This window comes from Sturnira hondurensis, unplaced genomic scaffold, assembly GCF_014824575.4.
Source record: "Sturnira hondurensis isolate 20B ecotype Veracruz unplaced genomic scaffold, ASM1482457v3 Scaffold0014384, whole genome shotgun sequence".
In the NCBI taxonomy this organism is placed as follows: Eukaryota; Metazoa; Chordata; class Mammalia; order Chiroptera; family Phyllostomidae; genus Sturnira; species Sturnira hondurensis.
In genome coordinates, this window is record NW_028087015.1 from 39,031,604 (window position 1) to 39,037,744 (window position 6,141).

The following is a 6,141-nucleotide window of genomic DNA, read 5'->3' on the forward strand; positions in this document are numbered from 1 at the left end:
AGAGCAGCGAGGAGGCGCCCGAGCTCCGTAGGCGGGGGCTCGGGGTACGAGTGGGCGACGCGAGGCGCCCCTCCCTGGGGTGCAGGGAGACCGGTCAGCGCGTGGAGACGCTGCCGGGCTCGCGCCTCCTCCTCCCGGGGTAGATCCGGACGAATGTGCCGAGCTCTGTGCAGTCCAACCCAAGGGGGCAATCCGAACTTGACCGTGGCGTGCGCGCCCGGTTTCGTCCCCGCGCTTTGAAGGAGGGCGCGCTGTCGGGGGCAGGGGGACCCTGAGCGTTCCTCGCGCCTGTCGAAGGCTTTCCTTCCTCCTCGGTGTCTAGTCCTCTGGCTTTTCTGCAGGGCAGAAGGCCGTGGGGAGGAGAGGGCTGCCGACCGGAGTTCTCCCAGCACTGCGAAGCAGAGGTGTGGAGCAGCCAGCGAGGGAGGCCGAGCGTTTGCCAGGGGACGCTGAGAGTGGCAATGCATTTATAGGGCGCTCACTCCGTGACGTGCCCTCCAGTGGCTTTTCTGATTCGCTTTCTGACCTAAACACACATTAGTTGAGTCCCCATGCTGGGCCAACACGGTCTCCAAATATCTGCTGGCTGAAGTCAGAGGCTTTGCATATCACGTATTACATGGCAGGCAATGAAGAAGGCTTCTGAGGCTGGCCGGCTCCTCAATCCTAGGCTCCATTTTCATGCTGTTGTAATATAATACTGGACAAGGGGTAGGCACATACATTCAAAATCCCAATTCCAGAGGCTTAAGGTCACCTCATCAGGGACAGGTCAGGGGAGGTTGGGCTACGCTTGCTTTCATCCAGATTGTCGAAAATGCGGATAGGAAACCCAAGCAGGCAGTGTGTGCCTTGGGTGCCGAGTTCTCAGGGAGCAGGGACCCAGCTGCCGGTTCCTGATCTCTGGGAGCCCCTCCGGGCGTTCCCCTCGTGGGTTGCTTACCACCAGAAGCAGCCAGAGCCTCCTTCTGTAGATAGAGGACATGAGGAGGACAAGTCCTGATACATGATTCTATCCACAAATACATTTCATCCATGCAGGGCATGGCATTAGCTCTACCTTTAAAATCATGCACTGAAACAGTTATGTCTTTGTTAAAACCTGCTGACTGGAAGCCATCGGCCGTGAATTCAGTGGGACCTCTTTCATTTTATTAGCTGGAGCCAGGGCAAGCGTAAACAGGCTCAGTTTACATCCATGCACCTCTTATTTTAGGACTCATCCGGTTGTTGGGGAGCGCGTGTTCCTCAAGTAGCTGATACAGACAATAGACAGGGGAAATGTGTGTGGCAAGGTGGGGGGAATAGTACACTTCTTAAAAGTCAAAGATCACCTACTTTGGAGGTTTGTCAGTGAAGCTAGTGTGGGAGGCACATTGTTTTTACTGACGTTCCTGTGGTTTCAGATTAAGCGGAATGAAAACTCCGTCATCCAAACAAACTGAGCTGAGGCCAGGATGCTCACTGCTCTGCAGAAGGCGCCCTGGTGCCTTTGATATAGCCCTGGCAGAAGTGTAGATGAGCTTGGAAGTGGGAGGGTGGACTAAGCTTCTCTATCTGTCCCAGTTTAGCATTGTGTTTGGCATTCGAAGGCAACACCAGTCCGTGTTCCAACCATGAGTGATTTCCTCATTTTCAGAAAGATTTTCACGGGGGACGGTCACGCCATCTATGCACCTGAGATGACAGCACTTGTTCTGTGCCAGGCAAAGTGCTCACTCGGCCCTGGGAACTGTGCTGCCTGGGCTTTTGGGGGCTACAGAGAAGAGATACCACTGAGTGTACCCTAAGTAACGGGAGTTTACTGTGAAGGAAGGCTGACCGGAATCTCCACCACTCAGCCACGTGTCTCCGAAAAGCCTTCCGGAAAGGCCACCCAGCCAGGCCTCACGAAAACCGGATTGAAGTTCAGGAACTGGAAGGTCATTCAGGATACAGATCTGTGGCTGGGTTCTCTCATTGCCCCCTGAGCTGCAGGCATCTGCCTCCGATCCCTACTAACAGGCTTAGCCGCCAAGGTGATTCAGTTCCTTTCTCTCTTGCTGTGTTTCCCCGGGTATCTCTTGGCTTCTGCTCCTGCTACCAACTGCTCAGCTCTCTGTTGATCTCACATTTAAACTCTGTTAGTGGAAGGAACTAATTGCCCCTTCGGGGCACTAACCAGGTGCTAGAGTTGGACTGAGGCTTTGTGGGGGGCCTCCTTATGGATTACATGACCCCCGTAGCTCAGGTGGGCTAATCTAATCACCCACATCACATGGGTGGGCCACAGGGTACAGATGGCCCAGCCACCCTTGCTTAAAAAACCTCCTAGGGTTCTTTCCTGCCTTGCCTTCTCGGGGTTGGCACTCTGTGGCAGGCTCTGGGAGTTTAACCAACTTCTGTCTACTATAAGACTCAAAGACGAATGAGACCCACCTCCGGCCTCCCAGAGGCTCATCACCTACAAAGAGAGGGAGACATGTGAACAAGTCACCGCAGGATAAAATGACCTCTATAAAGGTGTGTGTGAGGCGCTCAGGTCTGGTCTCCACGTGATCTGTGAAACCCTGGGGAGATTACAAAAAAAAAAAAAAATTCACGTCTGGACCAATTTCTGGGCGATTAACTGAGAATTTCTTGGGAAGTGGAGCCCAGCTGACATTTTTAAAACCTTCCCCAGGTGGTTCTGTGGGCAGCCGGGTGGAGGTGTCAATCGGCTTGATTTATTTTCACTGATCAAAATCACTGTATGGTTCTTGTCGAGAACAAAACTAAGAGACCCACTTATTTTGATAAGTTCTAAGATGGACTCTCCCAAAAATATTACATTCCTCTTGAAATACTACTAATTATCTTGAAATGGTAATATAAAGGAAAATGTACAATTTAATTTAGAGATAAAGCAAATACTCCTAGCTCTGGAAGAATGTTTATTTGTATGTTTACAGCATTCAGATGGCCACAGAAAAGGTGGAAAGGTCTAACATTTTCAAGCTCTCTTACCGCAGAGCCCAGCATTAGAATGGACAGTAATTGATACGGACAAACATCTCCTCAGATCTTCCTTTACAGACAATGAAAAACAAAGTTTATTCTCAAGCGACCGCCAGGAAGCGAGCATTTGATGTCATGGGGACCATGGAACGATCCCTGGTGGTGGGCATGATGTCGCCACATCACAGCCCCCCAGATGCTGAAAGTAGAGACCACCACAGCTCCAGGGTGCTGTCACTTCTTCCCTTGAGGAAACAAAGGTGTTTGGGTTGCAGGTGCCCCTCAGGAAGGTGCAGAGAGAAGGATACATTTTTGCTCTGAACAGCAGATGGTCCCGTGATAAACAGCACATGGCCCAGAATTCGCACCTCGTCCCTGGATCTCCGCCTTTCATCTGGAAAACCAGATGCCTGGAGAACCAGAAAGGGAGAAACAAGCATTGTTCACGCATCTCATTTCCTTTTTCTGCAAAAAAGTTAAACGCCCTACTCACTTCCCATTATAATCATTTTCAGGGGAATTTATTGGGGATCTCTAACGCAAGGCTGTGTAAACGACGGCTGCTGCCTGCGGTTGAGGATCTTCTGGTGCTGCGGAACAGAAAACACACACATGATAAGACAAAAAGACCAAAAAAAAAAAAGGCACAATACAGCGAGGGTCGGGAGCCTGGGGTCAGCACTGCCTTGCTGGGAACTCAGCGAGGCCCTGGCTGGGGTAGGTGAGCGGAGAGGAGGGGGTCACGTGGACAGACAGCGGTTCTGGGCGCTGAGTGCTGCAGCCTGGAGGGGCGGTGGGGCTGTAGGTCAGCCTGTGGCCCTTCACAGGGCGCCTCACAGCCCCCGTGGGGCTTTGCAGCTGCTTCACCGGTAAGGGCCAGGCCCCGGGTCCCTGGACGCCCACACAACCTGGGTCATGACGCTGAAATAGAATCCACCGCTGAGCAGGGCAATTTCCTTTTCAGAGTCACCGTTTTATTGAGCAGGGATTTGTGTCATGTGTCCTCGCTCTTTAGCAGTCATTTTCACCAATGATACTATTACTTACAAAGAAGAGAGAAATTTGCTATTCTTCAGAGCGCTTTAAAAAAGGAGGAATGGGAGGGGGTGGCGATGGGCGGTAGTGGCTTCTTTACCAAGTGGTAGTAAGAGGCAGATTCTTTGGAGTACATTGGTTTCTCGTGAGAACTCAATTCTGACATTGAGAGAGTGAATTTACCAATGATTTCCATCAGTTTTTTAAAAAATAAGTATTAATTTTGTTTTGGGGTCTTGAGACTCCTTTTTTCCAAAACAAACATACAAACAAACAAACAACCTCAGTGAGGTAAGATGGTAACAACACCGACTTTCTTACCCTGAAGACAGTCTCATGGTTTAGGTCTGGGGCTGGCGAACTCCTGCAAAGGGCAAGCATTTCCCATACAGACAGGGAGTGTTTCAGGCTTTGCAGGCCTCATGGTCTCTATCACAACCATTCAACTCTACCTTACATGGCAAAAGCACCTGCAGGTATTAAATAAATGCTTAGATATGGCTGTGTTTATTTTGTGTCCCAAAATAAACTTTATTTATGGACCCTGAAATGAATTTTCTATAATTTTCACATCATGAAACACTATTCTTTTGATTCTCACCCCCAAACATTAAAACATTTGAAAACCATTCTTAGCTCATGGACCTACAAAAGTAGGCGGGTTTGGCTATGGTTGTAACGTAGAGAGGATGTATCAGTTCTCGAATTCAGGAATCCCAGACCTGGAAAAGACCTGAGACTTCTAGTCTAGTCTCCTCCTTCTACTAGGGGAGTAAACTGAGGCAGAGTGTGGTTAAGTGGCTTATCCGAGGTCACTCTTTGAGTGAGCGACACAGCTGTGCTGTCCAAAAAGTGTGGTATCAACTCACTTCACTGGTATGTGCGTGCGTGGGGAGGGAGGTTGTGTCATCTTTAAAATCGTGATCTATTTAGTATATTTTGAGGAGGGCAAGAAATGAGTCAAGATACAGAGGGATCAGTTGGACTCTTGACTGGTGGGGGAGGCTGCCGTCAGGCTGAACAGGGAACAGAACTTGTAAGAAGTCGACGGCTGTTAGAGCTGCTGGGCAGAGCAGAGCTCTAAATGGATTCTTTTCCTCTTTAAAAGGCCATTGCATTCCTGTGATTGACTTCTAGACAGCCAATATATAGGATCTCATCAGAGAGAGGGAGAGAGAAAAAGATTGATTTGAAAGCGGAATCCCGATACCTGGTCTCCTAATTCTTTTTTAGACCACCTAGTGCAGAGCTTTTGGATTCTTCCTAAAGAATTGAAATGCGTGGGTGATTTTCAAGATACTGCCTCAAAGGATAGTCGCTCTGGGACAAGGACTAAGCGTTTGGACCTTCAAGCCAAATATTCCAAGGGACCTCCTTGCCATGTGTTGACATCGCAATACAGATAGATGTCAGTCTCGGCTCCCCTCCTCCCTATAGTGGATGAGCTATTTCACCGTTTCCAACTCTGGCAATAAAACAACATGACAGCCTCTCTTCTTTACGCTTCCTCAGTGGGGGAAAACCAATTAATCAACTAATGAATTCTCATCGATATTTGTGGGAGTAATAGAAGCAAGTAGTCAATGTTAAGTGTGCATTTTGTGGTCCCTTAGTTGCTTCAAGAAATTGCCCAAACATCCCTCGATAAATTTGCAGCAGGGTTGAGACCAGGAGGAGGCAGGTGGGACTTTTAATTTTGTGTTGTGGGCACCTCACCTTAGTAACTGCCTTGTTCACAGAGCAGCAACTTTGAGCTAGCAGCCCAAATCCTGAAGCCAATTACAAGGATATTGTGGCCATTGACAGGCAACTGGAGCCCCCCACCCCACCCCCTCTCCTGAGATCCTGTGTATTGGCTATCTAAATGCCAATCACAGGGATGTAATGGCCTTTTAAGGAGAAAAAAAAAATCTCTTTAGTGCTGTGGCCCTGACAAGCAAGCCATGGGAGCTTTGGCAACTTCTAGCGCCCCCAGCCTCACCTGTTTTTCTCTTCTTGCTTTTCTCTCCCTCACTGGGACACTGTGTGAATAGATGAGATAATAAACCAGATTTTCTGAGTTCATAAATTACTCCCTGGGAATGGTTTATATTGCACGTATACTTTCCGGCCACCGGGGTACTATTTGCT